The sequence below is a fragment of the Panthera pardus genome, unplaced genomic scaffold (genome assembly GCF_024362965.1).
Source record: "Panthera pardus isolate Hobbes unplaced genomic scaffold, ASM2436296v1 HiC_scaffold_8, whole genome shotgun sequence".
Classification (NCBI taxonomy): Eukaryota; Metazoa; Chordata; class Mammalia; order Carnivora; family Felidae; genus Panthera; species Panthera pardus.
Genome location: NW_026527013.1, coordinates 46,300,431 through 46,320,935, shown reverse-complemented (window position 1 = coordinate 46,320,935; position 20,505 = coordinate 46,300,431). Strand labels below are relative to the sequence as shown.

Here is a 20,505-nt window from a genome sequence, read left to right as displayed (position 1 = left end):
GGCTTGCAACCTCCAAGCTAAGTCTAAGATGGTAAATTGGGGTTAGTTTGATTCATTTTAGCTCTCACCACAGTACCAGCTACCCATCATTCATTCCTAGTCATGTGGTAGGCAGCTGTGCGTGTGTTCCTGGAGCAACCTGCACATGGCCCACAGGAGCCAGGGTTGGCAAAAAGGACACTGTCCTCCAAATGTTAGGCATCTGTACTCTGATCGTGACCACTGTTTGTGATTATAGATGTGCCAAGAGTCAGGTGGCCGTTGTTGCACCTCTCCTCATTGTTATAAGCCCTTCCTCCTCTGGATATAGTGACTTCCAGGGGATTTCAAGGACCCTTCTCCTGCTTTCATTTTTCACTTTTTCTGTGTTTAGGAGCCAGACCCTAAATATTAAGACATTTAAAAGCATATGTGAGGAAAATTAGGAAGTGATTTCACATGCTCAGGGAAAGATGCTCCTTCATGAAAGATTTAAGAAGACTTTAAGTTTGCAGTTCAGGCTGATCCTTGGCACAGAAGCAGCCTACAACAATAAAAACACAAACACAAATATGCAAAAAAAAACAGCAAAACTTGGAAAGGGGAAGAATATGATTTCTGGAGTTACCACATTGATAGATTCAAATGTCCAGTTTTCAACAAAAATATCACAAGGCATACAAAAAAAATAAGGAAGTATGGCCCATTCAAAGGAAAATAGCAAATCAACAGCAACTGTCCCTAAAGAAGATACACCTGGATATTCTTGGCTTTTTGAATTTCCATATATAATTCACAAGCAACTTATCCATTTATGTTTTTAAAACACTTGCTGAGATTTTGATTAGGATTGCACTGAATCTATAGACTAACTTAAAGATAATTAATATTTTACTATATTAAGTCTTCCAGTCCATGAGCATTGTATAGTTCTTCATTTAATAAGATATTCTCTTTTTCTTCTTCTTTTTTTTTTTTTTTTTGAGTTTAAATAAAAGAGGGAATTGTATTTAGATGAATACAAATGTTCTTGCAGGGCTTCTAACAGCTGTAATGGGTTAATAGCCAGAAGCACATCTTTCTGAAGGACAAACCATGTTGTGATCACAAACTTCCACATCTGGGTTTTGCAAGATCATGAAGAGAATACCCTAGAGGATAGTCCTCCCTGCATAGTGCATAAGGGACTAGAATGTGGATTCATTTCTGCTTGCTTTTTGATCTTTATGTTCATTTATGCTGGCCTCACATTTGTCTGGCACATTTCGGCAGATATTCCTGAGCTCACTCAGGCCTCTGAAATGGCTCAACAGCTGGAAGAGCACCTCGAATCTGAATGTATAAATTAATTTTTCTGTCTGAAGGATGGGTTGTAGTGTAATCCCAAAATTCCACTTCCAAATTCTTCATGATCATGTAACCAAGAGAATTTCCTAGAGTATCATCCCCCTCATGCGTACAAATGTCATAGTGTCTCTCTGTTCCAGCTGCCTGAACCATTTCCAGGGCTGTCTTCCTCTTGCCTTCAGCCACTGAGGTCTTCAATCCCAAGTATTTTTCTCTCCAACTCCTGGTCCTCTTCTTTTGTGGGGAGAGGCTTCTGGGATCTTCTGGTGGTGCTTGCTGATCAGAGGCTCTAACCCATATCACAAAACATTCCAGCAAAGCAACTAATCAGATTTTATCTCACCTATTTTTAATAGGATTTATTTTAGAATATCTTTAGATTCACAGCAAAATTAAGTGGAAAGTACAGAGAGCTCTCATGAATCCTCTGCCTCCACACTCACAACCTCTCCCATTATCAACACTTTCAGCCAGAGTGGTATATTTGTTATAACGGATGAACCTACATTGACCATCATTATCACCCAAAGTCCATAGTTTACATTAGAGTTCACTCTTGATATTGTACATTTTGCAGGTTTTAACAAATGTACAGTACGTGTGTCCGCCATTATCCCGTCCTACAGAAAAGTTTCCCTGTCCTAAAAATCTTTTGTGCTCTGCTTGTATCACTCTCTCCCTTCTAACCATTGGCAACAACTGATCTTTTTACTATTTCATTGGTTTTGCCTTTTCCATTATGTCATATAGTTAGAATCATAACCTTTTCATCTAGCTTCCTTCATTTAGTAATGTGCATTTACATTTCCTCCATGTCTTTTCATGGCTTGATAGCTCTTTTTTTTTTTTTAAGTGCTGAATAGCATTCCATTGTTTGGTTGTACCATAGTTAATTTATCTATTCATCTACTGAAGGATATCTTGATTGCTTCCAATTTTTGGTGATTATAAAGAAAGCTGATATAAACATTCATGTGCAGGTTTTGTGTGGATGTAAGTTTTCAACTAATTTAAGTAAATATCAAAGAGCATGATTGCTGGATCATATGGTAAGAGTATGTTTAGTTTTGTAAAAAACTGCCAAACTGTCTTCCAAAGTGTCTCTACCATTTTGCATTCCACTCATAACAATGAATAAGAGTTCCTGTTATTCTACATCCTCATCAGCATTTGGTGTTCTTGTTTTTTTTTTCCCCATTGCATTTATAGTGTATTACAGTGTTGTTTTAATTTGCAATTCCCCAGTAAAATATGATGTTAAGCATCTTTTTGTATGCTTGTTTGCCATTTCTGTATCTTCTTTGGTGAGATGTCTATTGGTTTATTTTTTAATTAGGTTGTTTGTTTTCTTATTGTTGAATTTTAAGAGGTCTCTGTATATTTTGCATAACAGTCCTTTTTCAGGTATGTTTTTGTAAATATTTTCTCCCATTCTGGGCCTTGTCTTCTCATCTTTTCACAGTGTCCTTCTTACAGTGCAAGTTTTTTATTTTAATGAAATTCAACTAATCAATTATTTCTTCCATGGATCCAGCTTTTGGTATTGAATCTACAATGTCACCACCATACCCAAAGTCATCTAGATTTTCTCCTATGTTATCTTCTAGGAGATTTATAGTTTTGCATTTTACATTTAGGTCTGTGATACATTTTGAGTTAATATTTGTGAGAACTGTTAAGATCTGTGTCTAGATTTTTGGGGGGACATGTGATTTTCAGTTGTTTCAGCACCATTTGTTGAAAAAATTATCTTTTCTCTGTTGTATAAATTTTGTTGAAGTTAAGTTGACTATATTTATATTTGCCTATTTATGGGCTCTCTATTCTGTTCCAGTGATGTATTTGTCTATTCTTTTGTTAATACCACACTGTCTTGATTATTTTAGTGTAATAAAAGATCTTGAGATTGGGTAATTTCAGTTCTCTGACTTTGTTATTCTTCTTTAGTGCTATATTGACTCTGTTGAATCTTTTGCCTCTCCATATAAATTTTAGAATCAGTTTGTCAAAATCCAAAAACTTGTTGAAATTTTGGTTGGGATTGCTGTGAGCCTATGGACCAATTTAGGAAGAACTGGTATCTTAGCAATATTGTCTTCCTTTCTATAAACCTGGAATATTTCTCCATTTACTTAGTACTTTAATTTCTTTCACCAGAATTGTGTAGAATATCTCTCATAGATCTTGTATATATTTTGTTATATTTATACCTAAGTATTTTATTTGAGGGGATGCTAATGTAAATGGTATTGGTTTTCATTTCAGAGTTCACTTGTCCAATGCAGTTATATAGGAAAATGATTAACTTTTATGTGTTAATGTTAAATCCTGCAACCTTGCTAACATAGCTGTTTAGTTGCAGGAAATTTTTTGGTGTTTTTAGTCTACTTATGAGCCCATCAAAGGCATTCTTCATTTCTGTTACAGTGTTTTTGATCTCTAGCATTTTTAAATTTTTTCTTTGAATTTCCATCTCTCTGCTTAAATTATCCATCTGTTCTTGAATGTTGTCTGCTTTTTCCATTTATAGTTTTTAATATGGTAATCATAGGTATTTTAAATTTTGCAGTCTAATAATTCCAACATGTCTGTCATATCAAGTCTGGTTCTGATGCTTGCTCTGTCTCTTCATACTGTGCTTTTTGCCATTAGTAGGCCTTCTGATGTTTTGTGGAAAGCCAGACATGGTGTATGGGTAAAAGGAACTTAGGTAAATAGATGTTTAGTGATGTGGTGGTAAGGTGTGGCAAAGGGGAAGTGTTCTTTAGTCTCATGTTCAAGTCTCAGTTTTTCAGCCAGCCTGTGTTGCTGGGCTGTGGACTTCACAAGTTCTTCTCAGTTTCTCCCAGTTAGGTGAAACAGGATGGCTAACGGGGTTTGGAGTTGGGTATTTTCCTTCCTCCACAATAATAATGTTATGTAGTTTTTGGTTTGGCACAATTGCTCATTTTTAATAGATTTATTTCTAAATAGTTGATTTGGGGGGGCTGCTATTTTAAGTGGTCTTCTTTTTATAATTTATTTCTCTGTTATTTTTCTATGGATAAAAGTGCAACAAATTTTTTTCACTAATGTTGTTTCCAGTGAACTTTCTAAAGTCATAAAGTAATATAAAAATTTCACAAACTTACTTGGATTTTCTATGTACATGATCATATATCATCTGCATATAACAATTTTTATTTCTTCTGATCAATTATTATACCTTTTACCTCTGCCTTAATGCAGTGGTTCGGACATCAGAAGTGATGATAGCGAAAATTCTATCTCATTGTTGATTTCAGAGAAAAATCTTTCAGTATTTTACCATTAAGTATAATATTAATTGTAGTCCCCCCCCCCAACAGTTTTTGGTAGATAATATTTATCAGATTAAGGTTATTTCTTTTTATTCCTTGTCTATTGAGTTTTTGTCTTAAATAGGTATTGAATTTTATAAAAGGTTTATCTGTATCTCCTGAGATGATCATATGATTTTGTTTTTCTTTTTAATACGGTAAATTTTATGGATTAATATCTTGAAAGGTAAACCATATTTGCGTTTCTGGGAGAAATTCAACTTGATCATGATGCAGTAGCCTTTTTATGAATGGCTGGATTTAATTTGTTAATATTTCTTAGAATATATGCATTTATGTTCTTAACAGAGATTGACTTGTGTTTCTTTTTGGGTCACATTTTGGGATAATATTATGTTGGCCTAATATACTGAGTTGCTATTTGTTTCACACTGTTTCTAATATCTTCAAGTTTGCTAAGATTGATGGGGTTCTTGAGTAAACAGCTAAGGAAGAATTCTTGAGACGTCTTTGGTGCAAAAAGGTGATTTTATTAAAGCATGGGGACAGGACCTGTAGGTAGAAAAAGCTGCACTGGGCTTGTGAGGAGTGACTGATTTTATACTTTTAAGTTAGTGGGGGTTAGGGATAGCATAAGTCTCTAAAAAATTTGGAAGCAAGGCTTTCAGGACCTTGAGGGGCTAGCTGCTGTTAAGATAAGGTTACTTTTAGTCTTTAATAACACAAAAACATGAAGGAAGTAAGACAGCCATGAGTTCCTTGAACAAGGTCATGCTCTGCATGTTTCAGACATCTATCAGTGGGCTTCAAGCTGTAATCAGATTTAATTTAAACTACATTGCTCCTGCCTTTGTTTCCCTCATCAAGATCAGTATTATTTCTTTATTAAATGGTTATAAAAATTCAACAGGGCCTGGAGATCTCCTTGTAGGAAGATTATAAACTATGGATTCAATTTTTGAAAATATAAAAAGGGAAACATTTACATTTTTCATTTCTTCTTGAGCAGGCTTTTTTCCAAGTTACTTTTGTTTTTTACTTTTTTCTTAATTTTTATTTATTTTTTAGAGAGAAAGACAAAGTGTGAGAGGGGGAGGAACAGAGAGAGAGGGTGAGACAGAATCTGAAGCAGGTTCCAGGCTTCCAGCTATCAGCACAGAGCCTGATGGGGGGGCTTGAACTCACAAACCGTGAGATCATAACCTAAGCTGAGGTGGACACTCAACCGACTGAGCCACCCAGGTGCCCCCGTTACTTTTTTTAAAGATAAATATTATTGAAATATAGTAGCCTATTCATTTCATGTGTGTATCATAGTGATTCAATATTTTTTATCCACTACAAAATGATCCTTTTAGTGTATATACTAAGCTGAAATCAAGAGTCAGACGCTCAGTGAACTGAGCCACCCTGGTGCCCCTGAACCTTGGTTTTAAATATAATCTATATGACAGTGACAATGACTTTCTAGCTCTAACCTCTCAATTTAGCTCAAAATTCACCTATCCAGCTATTTACTTGACATCCTCATCTGTGTGTCTACAGGTTTTTTGATATGAACTTGGCCAAAAGACTATTGGTTTTCTCCACCCTGTAGATCTTTCCTTCTCACAATTTTTCCTATTTCAGTAAGTGGCATCACTGTTATAGAATGAATTCCCCCTTCCCCAAATTCATATGTTGAAATGCCAACTGCCAATGTAATGATGATAGGAGGTGGGGCCTTTGGGAGGTGATTAGGTCAAAACAGTGGAGCCCCCCTTGAATGAGATTAATGCTCTTATAGAAGGAGACACAAGAGAGCTTACTTTCGCTCCGTCCTCTCTGCCATATGAGGATACCAGGAAAAGACAGACATCTGAACACAAAGAAGAGTGTCTTCACCAGGCACTGGCTCTGATGGTGCTTTGATCTTGGATTTCCCAGCCGTTAGAACTGTGAGAAATAAATGTATGTTTTTGAAACTATTCAGTCTATGGTATTTTTGTTACAGCAGCCCTGAATGACTAAAACAACCAATATGTGCATAGTTGATGAAGACAAAAACTGAGATCAGGATAATATGTCTACAAGCCAAGGGTGCTGAAGATTGCAAGTAAACCACCAGAAGCTAGGGAAGAAGCGTGGAACAAATTCTTTTTAACAGCACTTAGAAGGAACCAACTCTGCTGACACTTTCATCATGGACTTCCAGCCTCCAGAACTATGAGACCATAAATTACTGTTGTTTACGCCATCCAGTTTGTAGTATTTCATTACAGCAGTCTTAGCAAACTAATGCAAGTCTTCATCCTGCCAAGTTATCAGGAGGTTCAACCTCAACCGTTAGAGGCATTCTCTCTGCTCCCACCCCCTACTCTAGAAGTCTTTTCAGGTTCCAATGTAAAGGCCAAGCCAAGATAAAGAGCTGACTCTGGGGAAAGTGAGTCTAGGTAAAAGGTCATCCTCTGACCAGCCTACCTGCAGATTCCACAGTCTGGACACACCACCAATCCCTTCTGAGATCCCACCACCTGGCACACAACTAAACTTTAGGGTGCTGGTTTCTGATGTACTTGGATCCACCATCCTCCACCCCATTCTCGCTCTAGGGAAGTTCACATCTCTCTCTTGCTTCTGCTTCCTCTTCCTCAACAGTCACAAAAGCTAAGTGAAACACTGCCTTCAAACAACTTCTATGTTTGCCCTAGGAAATGCCCTTGAGACAGAGAACACAAAAGACTAGGCTACATTGTGAAAAAAGAGACCATCATTTGTAAATATCACACATCTAGCTCCCAGTCATACCAATTCTTTCACATCAGCCATAATAAAACAAATTAATGTCTCACAAATTTATCCTGCCAGAGCAGAGATGTCCAGGCAAGACTTATTTAACCAGATAACAGCTTTGTGATACAGGTAATATACCAAGATGATCACCCTGTGATGAGCTCACAGCTAGCATCCAACCATCTCATAATCAGAATACCAACCAAACCATGCAGGAAATCCTTGAAAGGATTCAACAAGCTGCAAAGCAGAAACAATTCAAGTTATTTCTGTCTCCTTTTCTTTCATCATTTCTTCTGTCTCCTTCCATACTATTTCCTCCTCCCTTATCGTCTCATTTTGAACTTTTAGCAAATAGAATACAATTATAAGAGGTCCAATGGCATGCTTTACATCACTAAGTTCCTTCAGCTGTTTTTATTCTCTGCTAACAGAAACATTCTACTTACTATACACTGCAAAGCTCCTGTGTTTCAGGAAATAAATCTGGTTGCTGCTTGATGGCACATCCATTATAATGGATAAAGGGGCTCCACGGTAATTAAATAAAAGCTGGGTAGTTTTCTACTGAAACAGAAATATACAGCCCACTGTTTCTCTATCAATAGAAGAAATTTTTCTTAATAAAATGATTTTGTAGGGATGCTGTGAGTTGGGACCTTGTCATGCTCATCAGTAATCTTCAGAATGGAGATGATTATTTCCTTTCCGCATGTAGGTACTTGGTATTCAGTGTTACATAAGAAGTTAAGATGTATGTGGTGTTCTCACACAGAAAAAAATATCTTTCACACACACAAAAAAAATGCGGTTAGTAGTTTTACCTATAAATGTACTATAACTACAAAGAAGCGGGTAGCCTCTTATATTTTATGAGTCTTCTTTCTACTTCTGATAAGGAACCGTGTAATACCTGTAAAGTATATATTGTATTATTTCACTTAAAAGGAATTATTAATTGATAGATGAGGAAGGGAAGATTACTGGAAACTTGCATGTTTTCCTACACTAACTTTTCGTAGTAGCCAAAAGTAATCTGCATCTCAATCCCCCAGCCTGCAGGAATGAGCTGCAGGAAATCTAAATATTATTCCTACTACATGGAAATAAAAGGAGGAATAAATTTTGTTGATTTGATAATAGGCAGAGCTGAAAAGTTGCAGTATTTTAAATTTAAGTGGTCCTCATATTAGGCCAAAACTGTCACAGAAGTTTTAAGAATTTCAAACTCCATCATCCGCAGAGTTAAGATGAATTTTCAAATGCCCTTGGTTGGAGACTGATCACATAATACTAGAAAGATGGGGAGTCATGTGTCTAGAGAAGAATTTAAAAGCCTTTTAATAAAAAATCAGGGATTATATTAGCAGGTTTTCTTTTAATCATCAAATCATCTCCGAGGTATAAAGAGCACATTGTGGAATGATGAATTTCCAGCATCAACTAAAAATATATCCTTAGATGTTTTACTCTTTGCTATGGTTGAAGCTTTACATTTAACAAATCAATGAGAATACAACAAAATTAATAAGATTTTTTGACATTAGCATGAGTGTTAATAATAAACATGGGTTTCACTTCAGACTATTCTCATCAAAATAGTGTTTTCAGTTATTTCAGACTGTTTCTGTGTGAACACAGCCCACATGCTGCACAGCAGTGATCCATAACCATGCTTTTGCTTTTCATGTGTCTGGATCCGAGTCCATCTTCAAAGTGATATTGATGAGATCTGTGATGCATCACCACTTTGGGAAAATGTTGCAAGCTCTAATGGTATCAACACTGGTTGCCGTCTTTGAAATGACACAGCATTGAGCAATAATAATGTAACTTAACTGTTGGTGTAATTACCAAAGCATTAGCACGCCCAGTGACTCCCTCCATCTTTCACATTAGTACCCTGCAGATAGAAGAACTCTATCATCTTCTGTAACTAGAGAGACACACAATGTCATTCAGAGGACAAAATTGTCTTATAAAACTTTATAATCTTCCTCCCGGTGAGTATTTCCTCCTGACCATCACTTCCCAGGATAGTTGACACCCCATAATGAACGTATTATTATCCTCAGTTTATTGGTGTATAAACTGAGGCTCAGGACTGTGAGATAACTTACGGTGACCACATATAAGTGACAGAGTCAGGATTAGAACCTAGGTCTGTCTTTCAATAAAAGTTATTAATTTTAGACTATTCTAAGCCTCCTACTATATTTTATGTCATTTCATGCATTGTTGCAGATGGGATGGTAATAAGCATGAGAGGTAAAACTTGTAAAGAAACACATTTCATCCTTTCTCTATCCATGGCCACTTTCGGATTCTCTAAGCCTGGATACTCACCTCTCCTCATCTGATCCACTCTAAGAAAAAAAAAATATCTGCCATTTAAATATTAGCATTATTTTCCATCAATAATCCAGATTTTAGAGCTGCAAAGGATGACAGAAATCACTGTTTCTAATCCCACTCATTTTAGAGATGTGGAGACCCAACCAGAGAAAGGTTATGTGACCTCCCTGATTTCACAAAATTAATTATCTGCAGAGCAAAGACAAAAATTCTGCTTCCTGACTCCCAACTCAGGACTCTTTGCACTATATCTCTACAAGGGTGTTTTCCCTTGGAGTTTTTCTTTACTTAGCAAAGAAAGGGCTCTGACCTCAAAGGAATTTCAAACGCCAAGCACTAAATGGAGAAAGCGAAAACCCATCGAAAGAAACTCTGCATGAGTCCCTTTTTTTGTTTGTTTTGTATTTTGTTATATTTTATTAGTATTGAAACTTATTTTTGTTATTTTTTTCTGGCATGAAAAATCCATAAATAAAGCATAAGTAGTAACTTTCTTCATTTAATTAAATTTACAATTTTGCACACAAAAATCATCCATGATGTAGCCACATAACTGGACCGTAACTAATATCCATTTGTGGAGTTTTTTTTTAAATATGAAATTTATTGTCATATTGGTTTCCATACAACACTCAGTGCTCCTCCCAACAGGTGCCCTCCTCATTGTCCATCACCCACTTTCCCGTCCCTCCCACTCCCCATCAACCCTCAGTTTATTCTGTTTTTAAGAGTCTCTTATGGTTTGCCTCCTTCCCTCTCTGTAACTTTTTTTCCCCCTTTCCCTCCCCCATGGTCTTCTGTTAAGTTTCTCAGGATCCACATAAGAGTGAAAACATATGGTATCTGTCTTTCTCTGTATGACTTATTTCACTTAGCATAACACTCTTCAGTTCCATCCACGTTGCTACAAAAGGCCAGAATTCATTCTTTCTCATTGCCAAGTAGTATTCCATTGTATATATAAACCACAACTTCTTTATACGTTCATCAGTTGATGGACATTTATTGTTTCCATAATTTGGCTCTTGTTGAAAGTGCTGCTATAAACAGTGGGGTACAAGTGCCCCTATGCATCAGTACTCCTGTATCCCTTGGGTAAATTCCTAGCAGTGCTACTGCTGGGTCATAGGGTAGGTCTATTTTTAATTTTTTGAGGGACCTCCACACTGTTTTCCAAAGTGGCTGCACCAGTTTGCATTCCCACCATCAGTGCAAGAGGGTTCCCGTTTCTCCACATCCTCTCCAGCATCATTAGTCTCTTGATTTGTTCATTTTATGAATCCCTTAAACAACCTCTGCAGGTGGTTGCTAACCCTCTTGTGTTAAGAGCAGCCCAATGGAAGTCCTTGGAGAGTGTGGGGGGAATCTCTCGCCTGACAACTGTATGCAGGAATGTCCTCTGTGTCACAGCCTCCACAGTCCTCCTGCTTCCTTTTAAAACAGAACACATCTCTTCCATCTCTTCTTTTCCCAACAGCAATCAACATAATCATTGTGTTAAGGCCCCATTGGAAGCCACCACCGTGTGAAACAACAACAACAATGTAGTTTAAAATTGATCATTTCTAGTTGCTAAAGGAAGAAGAGAACAGACTTTCCCTTCCTAATTGTGTTCATTATCATAGATTTCAATTTGTCTCAAGTTACAAGGAAAAGTAGATTGAAATCTATAGCTGGATCCCCAGGTGTAACATTCCATTTTTTTTAATCAATATGAAATTGAAGCCATTTTTTGTTGAGTATTTTTGGCTCCAGCCCTAAAGTACTAAGTCTATTATGCTGTGTTTAGCCAACCAGATAGTTGATTGTATTTGGTCTATACTTGTTTTTACTCTCAATCTTTATGTCCTACATACACATGAGGCTCTGAATATCAGTGGTTTTGAGAGCTTCTGGCATGTCAAAATAGCCCTGTGTAGTCTGCTCAGGGCTGGGTATATCTCCTTGTTTTTCTGGGTCCACATCTACAAGGACCAACCAAGGAGAAATGTGAGACAAGTCATCTGGAGGAAAAATATGGAGAAAAATGAATAAAGGTGTTTAGGAAAGAGGGAAAAACCACAAGGGCCTGTATGTTCAGAGTGGCCATCCTCATCATTCTCATTTCATGTGTAATTATTCACAAATATTCTGAAACAGTATGAAGAATTACATAAAAGTGAGAAGGAACCTGATAATTCAGAGTTAAAATAAACTAAGTAAGCAGTTAGTTCAATGTCCTTGTTTTACAAATGATGCATCTAAGGCCTGGAGAAAGGAAATGATTAAGCCTATTTCATAAGTTAACTCTAACACCCAGTTTTATACTTTATAACATTGGTGTCTTAGTTTAGGTTTTCTCAAAAGCAGAATCAGAGAAAAGGACTGGGTATAGGTGGCTTATTTTGGAAGTAATCACACACACACACACACACACACACACACACACACAGGCTATAAGGAAGGGAAAAAAAGAAAAAGAAGATATAGCAATGATCTTGTTACTTCCATGGGTCCCTAGAGCCCAATCCCACTGGAGATCCTCTGGAATTATAGAAAATGTGTCTAAGAAATGTGCTTCCACAGGATGTAACACCAGGACACTTTTGTACCCATCCCTCTAGAAGCTTGACCTCAAAAGCATGAACTTCTATGAAACCTAGTGTCTTGAGAGAAATCCCAGTGACAGACAAGCAGAGACACACAGCAGGATGCTTGAGTTGGGCAACCTTAATCAACTTTACATCACAGCTGCAACTGAAATCAGGCAGAAGAAGTTATGTCATAATCTACCCAAAAGGTTTTAATCTATGTTGCCTAGAACTTTAGGGTTGTTCTGAGAAAAGTCTCCAGGAGTTGCTGAGGGAGGCCTGGGAAAAGCCACATGGTAAGATTCAAAGTTTTCTATCTCTGTTCCATTCAGAGAAGACCTATAATTATCTATTTTATATGTTAGGGGCACTGCATGAGATTATCGTTTGGAAGAGGAAGTGGAAGTTTTCTTGTGTATTAGTCAGGATTCTTTAGTTCTAAGTGCAGAAACTAAATCAAACTAGCTTGAGGGAAAAAAAAGTTCACATAACTAAAAAGTTAAGGACTAATCTGAAGCTTTAGGCACAATTGGATTCAGGGTTCTTACAAAGTTGTCTGGGCTCTATCTTAACCTTGTGTCAGTCTCATTCTGTCCCACTCCATAGGGACTTTTTTTCTACGAAGTAAAATACAATGGCTGTCAACAGCTTCAGGGTTATATCATACAACCTTAGCAATGCCACTAGGAGAAGAGAGCTTCCTCCTTCTAGGGTTCATACAATCATAGAGAAGAAATCAAATGTCCTCCTTAGTTCATCTGATCATCTCTTGGACCAATGACCATTGCCTAGACAGTTATTCTAAAACTTTATCATGCATCAAAATCACCCAGGGAATTTGCCACAAAACACTCACAGTTCCCTATCATCTCGGTTTCTAATTTAGTAGATTTGGAATAAGGCCAAAAATATGCATTTTTAACAAGTTCAAGATGATGTTTTTATGGCTGGTCCAGGGACCATACACTGTGTACCTGCTGCAGAAATGAAGCACTCATAATTAAATCACATCACAGGGCCAGTCCAGATTACAAGAAGGTAAGGTCATAGGAAAAATAGATTCTGCTCCTTGATGGGAAGAGGGGCAAATAACCTGGCCATCTTTAGTATGCTATAAGGGACATGATGAAGAGGTCTGATATAAGGGTAATTGTATCTCAGAAGGGTAGAGGAAAGAGAATAAAGTCCCAATGTAAAGAGATGATGGCTGAGAATTTTCCAAAAGTAATGGAAGACATTAATCCATAGATTTGAAAAGTGTTATAAACTCCCAGATAGATAAGTATGAAGAAAATCTCACCTAGGCAGCAACACAATAAAACTGTTAATAAAAGAGAAAAAGCAAGGAGAAAATCTTAAGAGCTTCTAGAGAAAAATATTACCTTCACAGAAACAACAATAACATTGAAAAGTGACTTCACAAAGTAAGTGATAAAATCCAAGAAAAAATGGGATGACATACTTGAAATGCTAAAGCAAAAGAACTTACAACCTCAAAATCAATTCAGAGCAAAAACATCCTTCAAAAATGAAAGCAAATTAAAAACATTTCCAGACAAATAAAAATTATGTAGAATAAAGCTGTATTCAGAAGAAAACTTTTTAACCTTAGAATGCATTTATTTGAGAAGAATAGTAAGATTCTCTCTCCCTCTCTCCTTCTGCCCTCCTCCCCAGCTCATGCATGTGCTCTGTCTCTAAAATAAAATAAAATACAGTAAAATAAAACAAAACAAAAACTAACAAATAAATAACCAATGTCCAGATGAGATCATTTGGGAGAATGTATAAACAGAAAAGAAGACCAAAGACACATTTTGGTGTACTCACATTTCAGTGATTGAAAAGAGGAAGGAGAACTAGCAAAAGTGTCTGAGAAGGAATGGCCAGTGAAATGGAAGGTAAATCTGAAGAAATGAAGAGATGGGAATATTTCAAAAAGGAGGGAGTGGACAACCATGCCAAATGCCATTGAGAGGTCAAGCCAGAGAAGGATAGAGAAACTATCATTGGTGTTGGAGATAAGCAAAACACCTTGCTAAGTGTGATTTCAGTGGAATTGGGGGGTGAGGTGCAAAGCCTGATTGTAGAGGATTAATAGAAAGATAGAAAGTGAAGAAATAGAAATATATTCAAATAGACAGTTTTTTCAAGAATTTTGCTAGGAAGTAGAGCAGAGTAATATGGATGGGGAGAGGTTAAAGGGGTTATACTGCAATGAAAACAATGAATGCAATGAAAAAAAACAATCAAAATCATTTTTTAAAAAATTGATTACATTAATTCAGTAGCTAGAGGTCAGCTATGGCCATATACCCCGAGTCTTCTGATTTCTGGACACAAGCTGACAGTGTTGTCCCAAACTTGGGCATGCTCCTTTGATGGAAGAAGGAGGGAGCAAGTGACAGAACTCTACTATGCACTGTCTCAAATCTTCTGCTTGGATTTGCCATAGTTGATGTTTGTTCACATCCCATTGGCCAAAGCCAATTACATGGCTAAGCCCAATGACAATGAGATAGACAAGTACACTTCTCCAGAAGGCCCTGTACCTCACATGGTAAAAGGTAAATATGTGTACTTAACATTCTAATGAAGACGTAGTGAATACTTAGAAGCGGTAATGTAATCCAGCCCCTGAATCCTGCATTACATACCCATTTTTTCCATAGGTAACATAAAGCATGTTTGTATGCTATTGAAAATAATGCAAGAGAGGGACACATTGATTCTAGAAAAAAAGTCTATGAGAAGGTGAGGAAATAGGTTGTTTGTTTTTAGGAATGAGGACGCTTTCTTATTAACAGGAGGAAAGGCATACAGAGAGTACAGATATTAAAATGTTGATAGTTTTTCTTTCTAAACTTTGGTTCTATTCTGACCTCCCAATAACTTCTAATATCAGGATACCTGGGAGGTGTATTTTGTGAAACGTGAATGTTCAGAAATCTTCCTTTGTTGCCTTCAACAAAAACAAATAGATTGGTCTAGAATTATTTTTCAATCTCCAAATGTCTTACAGCCATTGTTACATTGTTTTAGTAATTAGTACTAGAGAGGAGTTTAGGACTAAGATCTCATTATCTCCAGGACATGCCTCCTGCACGTTATAGCAGCTTAGTACTCACTTATTAATGAGTGCATGCATGAACCTCACCCATCACATTTTTCGGGCAACTTGTTAATGACTAATTCTTTAATATTTTAAATTATATCATCTCTTTTAGCTCTGGGAGAATGAAACCTAATTCCCTTTGATGAATACAAGGTATGAAAGGAAAAGATAAATCTTGTAAGCATATGACTTGAGAGTGAAGTCCTTTAAATGTAGATAGATCAAGTACAATTAAAAACACTTATATGGAACTTGTAGCCTCAGTTGCGAGACCACAGGAAGAAAAGTTACATATCTATTAGGGAGATACCGTAGCAGGGCTTTAAGAGTGAAACTTGGATCTTGTATAAAATGTATGTATAAAGAACATTGATCTTAGTAATAACTTCTACTAGATGAACAAATATGAAGGATTTCATCTACCTAGAGTTAATAAATGAACTCATTTCCTTCTCATAAAATATTCTTTTCTCCATATCAGCGGTATGAGTAGTAACTCAAGTAATTATCACTGAAGAATGAGAACACCTACTTAAAGTGCTCTTGTGTAGATAGTTTTCTTGCTCTCTTCACTAAGCAAAGCCTTTGGGATTGGAGAAATGAGTAAGAATGCTCAAGTGTGTGGGCACTTCAATATGCAGTAGAATTTTCAGCAGATTTTGAACTATTGAGTTGCCACTTGTCTCCTCTGAGAATCATGCTTCTTAATTATGAGAAATCCATTTTGACAAAGATTGAGAGTGGCAGAGACTTACGTGAGAAAGTTAGCTGTCAGAGTATCATCTGTCCCCCATTTTTCTGAGTTTGGGAGAGTATTTGGGAACAAAGTCCCAATTTCATAGCTATTGCTCCTTAGCAGATAAATTGGCAGTGATTTGGGAGAGAGGCCCATGACATTTCTGCCTGATATTTTTTTAATCGTTCTTTAAACAACAACAACAACAACAACACTTGGTTCATTTTTGAAACGTAGGCATTTGCTCAATCAATAGCAAGCTCAGAGATTTTTCTAGGAGACAGCAAATCTTTTGCTACAGTTTGGACATAAATTGACCCAAGTTTGAAAACCAGTTCTGTCATTTACTAGCTGATGAACACTGGGCACATTATTTTACTTTGCTGAAGCAGGTTTAACTCATCTATAAACAAGAATACTAGTATTTGTCTTCCTAATTTATTATTTTATTCTTTTAATAACATGAATGACTTATATTCTCATTCCTGGGTTGTGGATACTAGGGGTGCAAATAATAATAACTAATATTTGGTGAGTATTAACCAAACCACTCTAAATATATCTCCTTTATTCTTCCAATCAGTTTTATGAGAGAAATAGATACTCTCATGCTCACTTATCAGATAAGGAAACTGCACTTAGAGTTTCAGTAACCTATCCAACTTACATAAAGTACAAAGCATGAAGACTAAGTTCAAACTAAGAGAGCTTTCAGTTGAAAATATATTCTTAATCACTAGGCTGTAACCACTGGAAAGATGCAAAGATACAATCCCTGCTGCTAGTGTGAACCCATACAAGAAAGTGAGAAGTTAGGGGTGCCTGGTTGGCTCACCCTGTAAAGCGTCAGACTCTTGATTTTGGCTCAGGTCATGATCTCAAGGTTCTGGTTTGTGAGTTTGAGCCCCCTCACATCAGGCTCTGCACTGAGAATGTGGAGCCTGCTTGAGATTCTCTTTGTCTGCCCCTTCTCCACTCTCACTTTGTCTCTCAAAATAAACAAATAAACTTAAAAAAAAGTGAGCAGTTATAGTAACTGGACATGCACAGTATTCAGATATTGTGGAAGAACAAGCACTTCATTCCCTGGGATCAACCTTGGTTTGAAATCTAAGATCATGATGATGCTACAAAAGTTTTATCTGTTTTGTTTGGATTATTGCTGATTTCAGAGCCACTGGTATTTTAGAAATGTCAATATTTATCATTTAAAAGTCAGTCTCTCTATAAAAATTCATGATGTCCCAGTGGTAAAGTACCACAAGTTTTACTGAATGTCTGCTGTCTAGGAAATACTTAGCCTAGGCACCATTTACACTAAGAGGATGATGGGACTATTTAAGAGATTCTGATTTTGTTAATAATGGATACTATTAAGAATTTGCTTTATGGAAAATATGCTAATATTATTTTCATTAATCAAGTGCATATTTTAATAATAACTGAAAAGTGATTTTTATGAGCATATTATAGGATGATGTGATGTGTGAACTGTACTGTAAAGCCACCAATAAATCAGAACAGAATAAAATGAAAATGGTACATTTTTAATGATTGAAGTTTGGGGCAGATAAAATGAAATTGGGCAGTTTTGAATTAATAGCATACCATAAGCTTGGAGACTTGCATGCAATCCAGTGTTTGTATATATATATGCTGTGTGCTATTAACTTGAAAGCAAAAATGGCTTCTGTAAAACATTGGTTTTTGTTAATTAGACAACTTTGAGCCTTTGAACATGAATCATTAACTGCTGATATTGCCCAAAGGACAAATGTTTGTGATCTCCTGGGGCTGTTAGAGATAAAGAAGAGGAAAAAACAATGAGGAAAGGAAAGTGCTTATTTCTCAGTTTTAGATTATCTAATTATTTCAAGTAGAGAAATATCATTAATAGCATCACTTAAAATAGAATTAAGTGGGAAAAAAGGAAGAAAGCACAACACTTGCAGGCATGGAATTTTATGACAATTAGAAAAAAATAAAATATATTGAAGAATAGCTATTAATCATTTTAATGGTGACAGGAATCTAATGCATTGCAAGTTTATATATGTGAGGAAAATGTGACATGCACCAGTAACATCTATATTAATACAGACTATGGGACTCTGTTTGCAAGCAAACCCATCAGCCATTATTAAAGAATCCTGTGATGTTCTTGGCAGAGACTAAGTAGACTGAAAGGGAAATTACATTATATCTTTAAACATTTAAATATTTGGATTTATAGTTTACTGATCTTAAGCAGCCTGTCATTTTGATTCAGGTTTCTTTTGTTCCTTGGGTCTTTGTTGATGGTGACTTTTATATTTATTACCTCACATGGAGGGGCTTTTTTTCTCCCTGCATATACATAGATCTGCTTCCCATGTAGTGTTTTCATCAGTGATGCTGAATGCTTTATTCAACAACCCAGACTATGTGGCAGATTTCCTAGGAACATTCGCAGGATTAACTATTTGAAGCCATGGTGTCACTCTCCACTGCACACATGGTGGGGAAAGGGACACTTTCCCACTTTATTCTGCAAAACTATATATAACCAGGCCTTGCCTTCCTCCCTCTTCTCTTACATCTCCTCTGTGGGCCTCTGCTGGTGTAGAGACGGTAGGTGGGAACCAAGGTGTTGGCCATTCGCTGGTATTAAGAGATATCAGCCCTCAGTGACTATAGGGAGTACCTAAGGAGAAGCAGAGTAGGGAGGTCACATCAGGGAAAAATGGCTCTTAAACACTTTGTAATTTGTAAAATGCTTCATTTAAAGATTACAAATATTATTATTGTTTATTGCTTTGACAGCTTAAATTCCCTGAGGTTTCTCTGAGATTATTGGAGAGACTAGGCTACATTTTTCATTCTAATACTTTTCTCCTCCCTTTCTTTCCTTCTCTGGCCTCTTATTGCTGTACCTCCTATTCTGGGTTGGTAAGTGGCGTTTCAGAGGTCTGGGCAGAGCTACTCCCTGCCCTCTCTTTCTGTTCCCCCTCACCTTCAAGCCATGAGGAAACTAATGGCAGCATGTTTTGTATCACAAGAAAGGAAATACATTGCAAGCAGAATGCAGATGCCCAGGCATGTGAATGAAGCCATCAATCAGAGGCCACATCTCCAGTAGAAAAGGTGAATAAATGCATAAAGTGAGTTTTGCTTTGTCTTTGTGACTTCTCTGTGCCTCAGTTTCTTCACTAGTAAAATAAAGTGTCTGAATTAGATCAATATTTTAAACTTCATCTGTGCATGATAATCCCTTGTTGAAGTATAATGTCTGGACTCTATCACCAGGAATCTGATCTGGGGGTTCTGGGTGGATATTAGGAGTCTGGCCCATAGGTGATTCTGAGGCAGGGGGTCCATGGATGATGTGTAAGCCCTTATTTACCTTAGAAACTTTCCTTCTACTTGTCCCAAGGTGTTGACATCTGGTAGAAGTCCTTGGTGTCTTCATGAAATCATCATTATGGTGTTGCTCACAACTCATTACTCCCCCTACAAACTCAGAAGTTCCAATCTTCAGCATCTCTATTGAGCAGAGATTTTCATGTTGAGCTACCTCCAGAAATCAATGGCTGGTCTGAGAGTTGACTGCCCTTCGGTCAAGTTCAAAAAGTTGTAGCTAGAGTGAGACCAGAGTTCTCTGTACAGAAGATGGCCTTCTCTGCTCAAGAAACTACTTCCATCCAAAGGGGCTGTGCATGTAGGAAGCATTGTGAATGATCTAGTCAGGACAGTGCTATCCAGCTTTGCTCCCATGTGCTCATGTCTTTTTGGAGACTGCCCTGCTCAAGGTCACTGAGATATTTCTGGTAGAGTTGAAGCTACAATGAATTTAGCTGCTCCTTGTTCCAGTGAGGAACATCAGCTTTCAAAATGCTATGCTTATGTTAGCATAGCTGACACACTTTATGTGAACCTTTGCTGATGTCATTGTTGAAAAATTGGTACCTGTTTTCTTCTCTCCTAAATCCCTTTTAGTGAGAAATATTCTTTAGCCAGGTTTATATAATGTGGCACTCCTGACTTGAGCTCCAGTATATATGCCTTGAGTAAAATGACATTTATTTCCCTTCTGTTTCATTTTTACATGATTTTTATAGGAATACATTTTATAGTTTTTAGCAAGAAAAAGTGAATAAGCACAGGTAAACCTGTTAAATATCTCTCTCCTCTAAGTGCAGTGGAATTTCTTTTAAATCTGGTAAGTCTTTCCCACCAGCTTGACATCTCTTCAATCTCTTCCTTAGGTCACTCTTACTTTCTGGTTGGTAAAGAGTGTCTGTAGCATTCTACAAAATAGCTCTCTCATAATAGGACCTCGTGAAACACATATTA

General features: G+C 36.9%; 1 pseudogene; it reads right to left on the bottom strand.

Moving 5' to 3' along the window:
- Positions 1 to 1,166: 1,166 nt before the first annotated feature.
- On the bottom strand, positions 1,167 to 18,810 carry LOC109254665 (DNA-directed RNA polymerases I and III subunit RPAC2-like; annotated as a pseudogene).
- Positions 18,811 to 20,505: the final 1,695 nt, after the last annotated feature.